Genomic DNA, 13,524 nt, shown 5'->3' with positions numbered 1-13,524 from the left:
TAATATCACTATAAGGGGTTGTAGCCTGAAAGCGTATATTCTGTGAACTGGCGTAAGGGTTACCGGAACTGAAATGACTGACTTCCACTTACGTAAGACATATTTATGAATCTGTCACGTTGCATTCCGTTTAACTTCATTAATTTTAAAAGGTAATTTTGTTGATACAGTGTACTTTGAAAATTGACAAAAGGAGGTATATAATTGTAATATAACTTTGCTCACTAGGCTCTCGTCAGTGATTTTCATAAGTCCTGGAAACTGAACATTGGAGTCTATGGGGTTTACATCGTATAGCTTTATACATTTATTATAATTTATACATAAATTATTTAGTTTAGAAAAGTTAATTTTGATAGGCTTCCATGGGCAAAAAAAAGATAAGCGTGTATGGTGGTTTACATTAGGCAAATGAAGTTATGGGTGTTAATTAACTAATTGTATTTTTACAATGCAGACATACATATTTAATACTTTTCCTTTTTAAAATCCAGAGATGTTAACTATAAAAACGAAAATAGTCAGTTCTGTATTTAATGTTGAGACTAGCGACACAAAGTAGAAAAGTTAATACGGCAGTACAAATGTCATGTACATACCTTTAACCGTTCAAGTTTCAAAACATTTTCTGGGTTTGCTTTTGTAGGATAAAAACTGGAAACACGAGCCCGTGACAGAGACTGGTTGGTCTCCTGAAACTCCTACCGAAGGGATCCTAGAAACTATCAATTAGCACAGGGCTCTTCAAATTCTGCAGTAAACTCGATTGATTTGAAAATTCCATCTGGGGTCTGAATCCAGGCCATTGGACTCTGTCTAGAAGTAATGTTGATTCCAGTTTTCTTGTTCTGTACCAACAAGGCCCAGGAGTTAAACAAGCCTCTCGGAACTTGGGATGTTATTGCCTGGGTTGCGCAACCAACTCGCCGCGCCTCCCTGTACGTAAGGATCACCAGCAGGTTTTGTAGTTTTGCAAGGCTTTACAACAGATCACTTAGAGACGTAACCTTTGACCAACATTGTGACGAAACCCAGCCTGCAAAGTAATCAACTGAATTAATGCGATGCGCTGAAAACACATATCTTGTCTGTTTCCAAGAAAACACATACGATCGATAAGTTTGAAAAGGTCTACTCCGATGAAGTTTGCGATAATCACTCCGTAGAATATGACCAAATAAACTTAATTCAATCGAATACGGAAATATACCCTTCCCTGATAATATATTAGTCCATTACTAAGTTTGACGACAAATTCCGATTTATAGAGGTGAACTAAAAACAATGGTCCAATGGTACAAATATGGTAAAGTATTGGGGTTTGGGATTATTAAAGTAAAGTAAAGTAAAGTAGAGATATCTTATTTTGCCAGGCGAAGTGAGGGCTAAGAAGCCCTCTCTAACACTTAACCTGGGGACAAACGGCTTAAAGGTGACTTCCGAACCACCACCAATGGCCGGGCAGGCGGGCTGCTTGCAAGGACAGGATCGCTAAGCGGTCACCCATCCAAGCAGCAGCCACTCTCGACGTTACTTAATCTGGTTATCTTGCGATAACCGTTGTACCCACTATGTACAATGCGCCATTTGCATTATTCTTCGAGTTACAGATGAAACTATCTCACCCCTCCGACTTTTAAAGATCCCTGCTCCAAGTTTTGTTTAACGAATGTAAAATTATTTCATGATAACCGTATCGAAAAGTTTAACTTTACTTGTTTGTAGGGCTGCCTCTGCTCATTTTACAGCGAATTTCACCATTTTAGAATCATATGGACATAGGCCCTAACTATCATTATGCACCCTTAAGGTCCAGATATGATAAAATATATGAAGATAACATTTAATATTTATTTTACTGGAGAATTAAAACCAATTAACAGATTTTAAAATGGTGTTCTATTTATTTGTTTAAAATCCAAAATCCAAAGGAAATGCGTATATTTCATACTACTCCTCCCAGTTCGGAGGGCCTTCAGGACCATAGTCTTCGATTGGTGGGACCCAAAGGTATCTTCTTTATTTAAGTTACATTTCTCTTCGTTGTTTCTAAATATCCTCTTATTATACTTGGATAATACTAGAGAATTAAGTATTGAGACTTAAGTAGCGTGTCTTCTGATTTATTTAATTTTCACGCTCGTATCGAAGCATAAGCTAATTTCTTATCTTTCCATGGTCTAGTTTGAAACATTGCAGCCTCGTCGTTTTGGTAGTAGGATGTTTTAACTGTCACTTTAAGTTCTTGTATTATAAACGAGTCTGAGCGTTGTCTCTTACAGTACAGATGCGGCATAGTAATATTGTTATCAAAGTCCAGTTTCATCATATTACCACATCACCTCGGACCTAGGTTTTCAACTAGGCGAAGGGAGAGGACAAAGTGCTCTATATTGAGCAGGGGAGCGTGCCACAGATACTCCTGGAGACTCGACGACAGACAAGTCTGAGCTTAGATGGAGAATTGAGGAACATCCAGGTGAAGGACAACTGACAACAGAGTGAACAGGTAGTGAAAGCCAAGTGAATGACCGCCATGGACACAAGCGCACACGCACGTACGCGCACACGCTCGCACTGCACTCTAGAAACACTTAATAAGCGCGGACAATTACGCACTGCGAGTCACACTGGTACTCGTTAAAACAGATTACGTGATAATCTCATTGGTCTGTCTTACCGATTACGTGATAATCTCATTGGTCTATCTTACTGATTACGTGATAAACTCATCGATTGTCTTACCGATTACGTGATAAACTCATCGACTGACTTACTGATTGCGCGATAATCTGCAATCCGACTGATAAGATAAGACTGGTAACAATCACGTAATTATATCGCAATCCACTGGCAACCAATCAAAGAAGATTCTCGTAAAATCTGCTTGACAATTTCATATATTCATGTTGATACCGTTACTTAGAGAGTAGTGTTATAGTATTAAGATGATTTATTTTGGAATTGTCCATTTACTTTTAGACAAGACGTCCATTGGCAATCCAACAGACAAACTTTTAGTGACTAGTAACATGAGACTTGCGTAAACTTCTTATCACCTACAACAAGAGTAGTAGTTATCACAGTTCAACAGTGATATCAACAGTAAGATGACACAACATTTAATGATTTCAGATTTAAGGAGATTTAATGATTTGCGACTGCTAAATATAAAAATGTAGTTATTTTATTACAATAGTAGGAAGTTCAGTAGTCAAATTGTGGAGGGTATTCCTTTCCTCAGTCAAAGATTTCAGAGTGATGTAACACGTAATAAGTGCATCTTGGTCATAAATGAACAGATTATTTTAGTCAGTACACGGAACCGGATCTACAGTAAGGGGAAACCCCAACCGGTGTTTTTGATAACTAAATGTGTACTCAATAAATACATGAGCAATCGACATTTTTAGGGAGCCCACAGTTCGTAAAAGAGCCGTATATAAAAAAGAACACAAATTGATGGAAACAGACAAACTCAGAAATGTACAATCCCGATTCTCATGACTCCTTCAACAAAGTTCAGCTCTTGGGTAAGAATCTGAAGACATGTTTCCTCGATGTAGGTGGTAACAGTTTCAATTGCGAGAATATTGGTTTCTGCAATTTTCCAAATCACAAACTGGCGAATGTCTACCGCAGAGAGGAATCTAAGGGAGGTTGTGTAAAAGGGGTAAGTTTTAAAATGTTCAATAAAATAATTTCCTGGCAAAAATTTAAGAAGTCAAACAAAATCGAACTTCAAACGAACAAGTCATAATTGGTTGCTTCTGAAAATAAATAAATATGTTTTTGTAAACTCAAACCAGTACTAACATACATGACTAAACCTAAAATTATGTCGATGGGTGATTTTAACGTGAATGCACTAAACATGAACCATCCATCAACCAAGGGTATATTCGATTCGTTAGGATCATTCGACCTTGAATTGGTTGTAACTCCAACACAATAGGCTATTGACAACATCATCACTAACACCACTAATGCTACAGTGTCCGTGGTCAACAAAGAGGCAATCGATTGAAAACATACCGAAAACAAACCAACAAATAAGTTTATAAGAGATACAATTCCAGAGAACATTGATCTCCTCAGTGTTTCTCACTTAAAATAAAAATGGAATTTCCTAAAAACGGAATATCCAGCAGAGAAGCAATTCTTTTAATGGCTATATAAATTCTTAATTCGTGGAATTTTAATGGTAATTGTAAACTATCTCCATTTTCTCTACCTCAAGCAAAATATTGAACTACTTTCTTTGTCAATAATGTTTACGTTTCATAAGACTAATTTGGTTTCAGGAAGAGCAAATTTGCGACATTGGACCGAATCTTATCGTATAATTGTAAAGTGAAAAAAGTGAATGGCAACTTTTATAAATCATCTCACTGAGTTGATCACTGATCATTTATCAAATTATAATACTATAGTATTCGAGACTTAGTAGAGCACTGTTATGGCTTAGTTAATTTCCAAACAATAAATCCCAAGTCGTACAAATTTCAAGTAAACTTTCCAGACATATTGAAATGACTTACAGAGTCCCCCAGGGCTCAATACTCTTTCGTTATTATTTAGTGGAAAGTCTTTTGCAGTACAGTGATAAAACAAGTTTCAGAGGAAGTTCAAAATACATTTTGGAGCTTTAGACGTTTGTTGATCTCAACAGTGTAATTGATCAATATTTCAATAGTCTAAATAAACCCATAAATGTTCTGAGTTTCTAGCCGATCTTTAAGAATTTTAGAGAGGCCCTGCGGCCCTGCTGTTATGTTTCATATAGTAGGAAGTATACCTTTCTAAGGTACTGGATATACTTTGATCGATAGTTAAAATGGAATAATCTCATTGATCATGTTTGTGCTAAATTATCCACATGAAGTTATATTTTAAAGTATTTGGGAAAATTCTGCCCAAGTCAGATACTCATTACGGCGGCTTAAGTTATCCTCCTCATTCTTCTTATGTAATCATAATATGAGGGGCCTCTGATAACAAACTTTATGAGGGTCTTCAAATATTAAAAATCAACTCATTATATCGTAAAGGTGAACTTTAGATAGTGTGTACGGCACTTTTCATAAATTGACGACATCTATTGATTTTGCCATGAATTTAATTATTTTTCTCTAAGTGTTCCATGACCAAAGGCCGAATGATACATGATTGTGAGACAAGATGTAGAGATAACTATGGACTGAAATGCATAGAACGGTGTCTTATGAACATTTATCCATAAACATACAATAATTGTAACAAGGTTTCAAGCCTTATAAACCATGTCCGTACCGAGCTGTAGCGAGCGTCTGTCTCACTCCCAGGTACAATAATTTCACAACCAGATTGCCGTAGTAAATTAAAAGTGTCATACTCGTAATTCCAAAGGCGTTAAAACCACTTCTAAGGCACATCTTGGTGTCAAACTTGTTATAGTTTTAACGAGTTTCTAGCACTTTGATGAGGTGGGGTGGTCCTATGGAAAAACTGACCTTACCCCTCAGATTGGATTATAATTTTCAGAGGATGGTTGTAGAATGAGGTTGCGAATAGTTGACTGTTTGTTGACTACAAATATACTATTTTATTTTATTTTCGGAGTCCAACCTAAATCCATGTTCCATTCGTTTATTCCGAAGTCTGTTAAAATATAAAACCTAACGAAGAGATAGAAATAACTTTGGTGAGTTCACGGTATGGGTCAACTTTATCGCAATATTGTTCATATTATGGATGGTTAAGTACCGCAAAAGTAGTTGGTATTACATAGAACTTTAACATGAACCTTTTAGAGATCTTATACTTGTAACAAAGGTACTTAAGGTAGTGCAATCGTTTTTCAGATGGAACAATTTTGTTGGTAAGTCTCCATTCTACGAGGACCGGTAGGCAGAATTTATAAGCATCTTGTAATCAGGCCCTAAGAAAAAAGCTAAATGTAAGGACATGAACTTCTAACAGTAAGTACATGAAAGAATGTTAAATTACTATTAACAAACTTGTGATTTTCCCACCCATGTACATGCTGTGAAAGTTTCATATTTTTATCTTCACCCGTTTTAATCTGGGTTTGATTACAAATTGTATAAATTTCCTACTTTAAAGGTTTGTAATTTCTGGAATCATCATAGATATTTCTTTCTACTTTTGCCGTCTTAAGAGACTTTCAATGAAAATAAAAATATATATCTCAACAAATATCGATTGCACCACCTTAAGAAGTTCGAATCATTCGTTTTTATTTTAGAGATAAGTTTTTAATAACTTATCCTGGCCGTAGCCTTAAAAACTGCAGGTCCCAACATAAAATTACCTATCGCAGTTATTTCAGTTGGCTAGGGCTTTAAACATTGTTCATGTGTTTCCACGTTATATCGTTTTCCAATCAACAGAAACTGCAATAAACACAATTCTAGTCCTTAAACTGTAAACGTGATATGGTGTCTTGAAGAGATAACCCATGCCTACCTAGACAAAGATGAGGAAAATACAAGCCATATAATAAAACCATACGAGGCGGATCTTCACACATTTTAATTGACCACATGTAATAATAGATGGTGAACGTGTGGTTTAAACAATCATTGCTATACTCATATTACACAGGGAAATCCGTAAACTCTACCATTAATTCTAAAAGCTTTCGTGTTTATTTGGCCTAGGAAAGCCCTCCGCGGATGCCACCTAAGATGGTGACGAATTGCAGAGGTAATTCCATCAATTATAGTTCGCTCATTACGTCATTTTAAATCTTCAATATATCACACAGCTTATGTAAAGTCGAGAAATCCTCTAAATTCTGTGTTAGACATATTTCCCTTTTTAATTTCTAAATATTTAATACATGAGAAGATATGTATGGTTGTGCAGAAAATAAGTTATGATGTTTAAATAATCTATTTTTCGATGTGCTGAGAACAAGAAAGTGTATGTTGCAGGAAGTCCGATTTCAGGTAGTAATGAAAATTTACTCATTAAATATTTGAAGGACTTCAGAATTGAACTCTTTTCTCAGTTTACATAATAGTCTCCTCAGAGTCCTGCTTTAGGCACATTTCTCTTTCTATATGCAGCATAAAATAATGTATTACTTTTCAATATTTTTTCAACTAATCATTTTATATTATAATATTCAATTCTACACAAATCGTGAAATATACATTTTGTCGAAATCTTAATTAATATTTAATTTAAGTTTTAGGTAACATTGTAGTTAGGTTAAATAATCATCAAAACTGCCCTTAACGAAATTAAAAGTGTACGTGAATATATAAGGTCTAAAATTTTATAATTCCAGCTAGTCTATATTTGTAGCCAACAGTAAAAGACGCTCTGTATTTTGCAATTTTCTCTCAGATTACTACAGTTACCCACAGCTCACAACCTCATGTAGTTAGCGAGATGGGGTCTCCTCTGGCGAGAGGGAGGCTGTGCTCAGTGTCTGTGACTGCATGAATAGTATTTGCGAAATGGAACAGAAGCAGCTGCTGGTGTTTGCGAAATGTTAACAGCTTTAGAGAATTACATGGTAATTATCTCCCGCCTGCCTCTGTGGACACAGCTACTACTGTAGCATTACCCACAATTTAGCAGGGCCCGCAATTTAGCGTTGCAGTGCCATACGAGAGGTACACAGTCCAGCGGAGAAACTTGGGCACTCGGAATCACTTTGGGTTCATCCAAATTCACATTCCACCTTTACTTGACAGCGTCTTAGCTATTGTTTTGTTTAGTACTCTCAACTGACCATAAGGTCAACGTGTGCTGACATTTCAGAATTCCTCAGTTTTACCAACACCATCTATACTGAACTAGAAATAACTATATTATCCGGTATTATTTACATTGTTGTTTGCAATTTTAAATTTACAGGGACATGAGCATAATTTTCCAGATTGGATTTTAATTATTAAAAGATTTAGTTGACCTTTGATCTTATATCGGCTAGACGTGCCAGTAGAGACTCTAAGCCCACAGACTCTAACAATAGTTGGCTCTGAAGGCACATTCCAGTAGACTTGTAAAGCACCGCCAATCCTTGTGCATTCCAGTACACCTGCAAAACCAATGATCGGCCACCTAGGCTAGGACTTCATGTACATAGACGTTCTCAAAACGCTCTCTACTAAACGCGAAGAGAACCACTATCGATCTTTATGGTGCATTCCAGTAAACCTGCAAAGCCAATAATCGGCCACCCAGGCCAGGACTACATGTACATAGACGTTCACAAAACGCTCTCTACTAAACGCGAAGAGAACCACTATCGATCTTTATGGTGCATTCCAGTAAACCTGCAAAGCCAATAATCGGCCACCCAGGCCAGGACTACATGTACATAGACGTTCACAAAACGCTCTCTACTAAACGCGAAGAGAACCACTATCGATCTTCATGGTGCATTCCAGTACACCTGCAAAACCAATGATCGGCCACCCAGGCCAGGACTACATGTACATAGACGTTCACAAAACGCTCTCTACTAAACGCGAAGAGAACCACTATCGATCTTCATGGTGCATTCCAGTAAACCTGCAAAGCCAATAATCGGCCACCCAGGCCAGGACTACATGTACATAAACGTTCACAAAACGCTCTCTACTAAACGCGAAGAGAACCACTATCGATCTTTATGGTGCATTCCAGTAAACCTGCAAAGCCAATAATCGGCCACCCAGGCCAGGACTACATGTACATAGACGTTCACAAAACGCTCTCTACTAAACGCGAAGAGAACCACTATCGATCTTCATGGTGCATTCCAGTACACCTGCAAATGCCAATAATCGGCCACCCAGGCCAGGACTACATGTACATAGACGTTCTCAAAACGCTCTCTACTAAACGCGAAGAGAACCACTATCGATCTTCATGGTGCATTCCAGTACACCTGCAAATGCCAATAATTGGCTCTCTCGGCTAGGACTACATGTACATAGACGTTCTCAAAACGCTCTCCATTAAACGTGAAGAGGGCCACTGTTGATCTCATGGTGCATTCCAGTTCACCTGCAAAAGCCAATAATTGGGCCTCTAGGCTAGGACTACATGTACTTAGATGTCCTCAAGGCATTATCCATTAAACGTGAAGAGAACCACTCTTGGCCTTCATTGTCCATTCTACTTTACCTGCTGAGACATTCACTGCTTTACCAACTAATACACTCCTTGCACATCAAGATACGGGTATACCTTTTATGGGAGCTGAATGGAATCTAATATCTCACGCTTCATTAACCTCTTTGTCCTATAAAACTAATGCCATTTGATTTGTGTTACGATGGCTATAATTCCTCGCCGCCGCCAGGCTCGGTGTCCCAGTACAGGATAACTGCAGTATCACCGTACCCATTCTTCCGCTTGTCGGTCTGCGGCTCTTTATCGGTAGTTCACGCACAATTGGCTTGTTTGCTCACGGTCCTAACCGTGTCCGACAATCTGGGCCATCGAATTCCGAGAAGCTCGACCACTGATGTGTCTGCCCTATTTATACACGTCCACGAACTGTGAGATAACTCTCAAGTTCAGATATGATAACAATAGATAACTCCAAGTTCAGATATGATAACAATAGATAACTCCAAGTTCAGATATGATAACAATAGATAACTCCAAGTTCAGATAAGATTATTGCAAGTGTCTCTGTTTATATTATCCGTAACCCAATATTATAAAATGAATAATTACCGTATGAGTTATCTAGACTTTTATTTGTTTGTACACCACTGATACACAAATTTCCGCTTACTTTTGCTAAACCCAGCACACTAAGCAAATGGGTTAGAACATATTTTTAAACTCAACAGTTAGCTAATAACTTCTCCTAAGGAGATAAGTTGAAAGCTTTTACAAGAAGCTTTGATGCTACCCTAATCTAACAAAACATTGATGAATGGTTTTATGCTTTGCTAGTTTAATACTCATTCATGAATCAAAATGTTGGAAAAAGTACTTTACATTAACATTATTATATTTCTTTTAAGTTACTGTGATACTGGCCTTACATTTAATTTTTATATTTTTTAAAATTTATAAGTAATAGATAAATACACGTTGTGTTTTTCTTAGTTACTCGTGTTACTTCCAGTTACTTATTATTAAAGTTTCTATAGATTTATGTAATTTTATAAATTGTATGGAGATTAATGGAAGAGATATAATAGTCCTAACTTTGTGTATCAATTAACACGTTCGCTACCAACCGGCACATATATGTGCCGGTAGGTCCATCAAGATAGACCACCACCATTGTGTGAGTTGGGCACTTCTCACAGACCAGCTCAAAGTAGTGTGGTCATTACCGTAGCCCAAGAGTACAAATTTGTTCAAATCAATTTATATATCATTTTATAGCCTTAGGCAAACGTATAACTTGATTCCACATCCCTTTTTTTACGTTGTATACATTTTGGCTAGTGGCACATATATGTGCCGGTCGGTCTGTAGCAAAAAATTAGGCTTAGGCTAAACCTCAAATATAAACTTTTTCTAGTTGAAAGTCAAGTAAAAATTGCCATAACTGTGTTAGGACACATTGGGAAAATAATAAAACAACTAGTGTTGACATGGTAGTTATGTGTATTGTACAAACTAAAACAAGATTCTTTGGATAAACACTTTGGAAATAGCAGAATATGTTATTAAAAAAAAACTCACACAAATGTCTCTTATTTATAAACTCCATTTATGTAATGAGCTACATTTTTATCTTTGACATAAAACAGTTAGGAAATAAAAATGTCTTAGGTAACACACATTTTGTTTTAGTTTTTCACTTGTGAAATTCATTGAAACACTCTGGCATGCAGAGTCCGAATTTATTGTCCTTTTTCATCTGTGCAGCTGGAACATAGGCCCCTATGAAGAAAGTTGTTTTCCCGCTTTTTCTGTCTTACTCTACCAACATGACACCGTAGCCTCTTGTTCAATTTGACTGGGTCATGGCTTTTTTGACCTTAGACCTTGAACTGCACCAAGGAAGAAAAAGTGAACATACCGAGAGACCAAGCGGCACAAATATGTGCCAGACATCCCTGTAGACCGATATGAAATAATGAAGTCGAAAGAATAGACCGATCGTTACCACAGCCTTTTATTTAATAATACTACACTGGCACAAATATGTGCCGTCGGTCCACTGGAACTTGTACCGAGCGGCACAAATATGTGCCATCGGTCTATAAGAATCAACTAGCCGGCACATATGTGTGCCAGCCGGTCCATATTAACGAAAAAGTTTTTACATTTCGGTAGCGAATGTGTTAAAATATGTTTCAATTCATGTTATTTCAACTTCAGGAGGGAATTTCTCAATATGTAGCTGTTTGGTTTCTTATATTCCTGGTTTCTACGTCTTCAGTTTTATATACGACCATCCCAGCATTGACCTCATTTTGTCAATAAAGACTTTTGTATAAGACAGTTATGTATAATTTTGGAATAAATCTATGAGATTTTGATTCGTTGATACGATATGTAACATTCATTTCGTTTCCATAAAATAAAAAAGTTCTTTAAATTTTTCTTATTTCATACAAACAATAGTTCACAATTTTTTTTATCAGAGTGTGTATTGTAACTTTTTTATTACTTGACACATAATCCATTCTTTAATAAAATAAATGCAAAAGTAAATTTTTGCACCGTATTTTAGATTTAATAGATTAACTATTCGTGTCAAATTAACTAATTATCAATTATTCCATGCACTGCATGATTTTTATAGAAGTAATTATTATTTTATCACAACTCAGACACACAAAAGTGCAAATCGAAACGCTCAAAAATAACTGGTCCAAAAATAGTTTTTAAGTTTAGACATTATTTTGGAAGTTTTTGCAACGTAAAAACCTAATATAATGTCTTGTATTACATTTCAGTTTTAATTTGTATAATATATTTTATTTCAATATAATAATTCATACTGTGCATTTATTGAAATAATAGTAAATTAGATTTTGAAATGTTATGTAATTTTTCAACACCAAACCATAAAATTTACATCATAATAACGTTCTTATTAAAATAGATAATTATGCAAGAAAGTATACAAAAGATACTATATAGTATAAGTTTTTTTTAAAGTCACATGTAAAGTACTGAATTAGGAAATTAGTTTAAAAAATAGTTTAAAAAAAAAACAATTCCTCGGCCGGGAATCGAACCCGGACCTCGTGCTCGAAGAGCAAAGCATGCTACCTACTACACCACCGAGGATAGTATCTATGGGGTAGTTCCCTCAACTGATAAGGTCTTTAACCTTTGATAACTGACTAGTGAATGATATCTCTATTCTGCAAAGCTGTACCTGTTCAATGCCATTACTGTAAGTAGCGAGTCTACTGACTAGAAAATGCTATTGAATATTCCATACAGGAAAAAGAGAGTCGTCTATCATCGAATTGTTTTATGTGGACATCGAAAGAGGCAGTGTATTTTGTTAGCCCAACACGACATCCCTTATCCATATCGATATCCACAATCTACCCTCATCCTTATGGGAACGTTTTAGAAATCAAAATATATGAAAACCATCTCATTCTCTATTTTTGTCAGATGGTACTCTATTTATCCTTTTCAGAAAGAATGGAACCACATGCACAAGAGGTACAGAAACGTTTAATAACATTCGTGTAGCAAAAAATTACAAATTTTGAAATTTAAAAGACTTAAAAATTTAGCTTTTTATCTCCTTTTCAATAATGACCAGCTAATGACCAGTGAATTTTTTACGCATAAATTAGAACAAAGGTAAAAGTATACTAAAAGTAAGTATTTCCAGAACAGAGAACCGGCACTGAAATAAGTATGTTTATCATGTAAATCTATGGAATCCATCAACTAAAACTTGTTTATCTAAAGTATTGTATGTATGAAAAGTTAATAATCTATGTGCATGTTGAGTTTAGCTTCAATTTACCTTTTAGTGCAGCTTCTGGAATCCGACGCCGTCACAGACTTGACTCCTGGAATCTGGAGTCATGTTCGTCTGAGAGATCGAAAAAGTCACGAGACACCGGAAATACTGCTTAAAATAGATTACTCTATATCTTGTAGTCCAGATGTCTCTGATCTCGAAAGGATATAAAGAGTTTCTTTAGCTTCTCCGTCGCCGACTATTTTTGGAGCTCTTCAGACGAACATGACTCCAGATTCCAGGAGTCACATCTGTGACAACGCAAGATTACACCTTTTGAAACCCCCCCCCCTTTATTACGCCTTCAGTTGCATTCCGTCAAAAATGAAAATTATTATTTATAACTAGAACGAGACTTTTTAGAGGAATTCAGGTTGTTGGATATGCTTAAGCATTTAATGGGCTAAAAGTGATGGGAATTTAATGAAACAGTTATCTTAAGCAAAAATTAAAAACAATTATCCAAGTATTTACTACTACAGACTCTTTCTAAATTTTAATAAATCCTTTTGTTTCTACTAAATCCAGGTTTCTTAGTGTCCATCTTTACAAACATACTTACAAGGAATAAAAAAAAATCCTTAGGTCTAAAATAGACAGATAGTTCA

At 36.0% G+C, this 13,524-nt stretch overlaps 1 protein-coding gene and 1 non-coding gene across 3 annotated transcripts in view; both read right to left on the bottom strand.

Annotated features, from left to right (window-relative positions):
• LOC124369911 overlaps positions 1-13,524 on the bottom strand; it is a 97,009-nt gene that overhangs the window by 62,926 nt on the left and 20,559 nt on the right. The window lies entirely within an intron of this gene.
• Positions 12,144-12,216, bottom strand: Trnae-uuc. The gene has a single exon. It is a non-coding gene; the product is annotated as a tRNA-Glu (tRNA).

This window comes from Homalodisca vitripennis, chromosome X (assembly GCF_021130785.1).
Source record: "Homalodisca vitripennis isolate AUS2020 chromosome X, UT_GWSS_2.1, whole genome shotgun sequence".
Lineage (NCBI taxonomy): Eukaryota > Metazoa > Arthropoda > Insecta > Hemiptera > Cicadellidae > Homalodisca > Homalodisca vitripennis.
The sequence above is the reverse complement of the archived record's forward strand: the minus strand, read 5'-3'. Positions and strand labels throughout refer to the sequence as shown.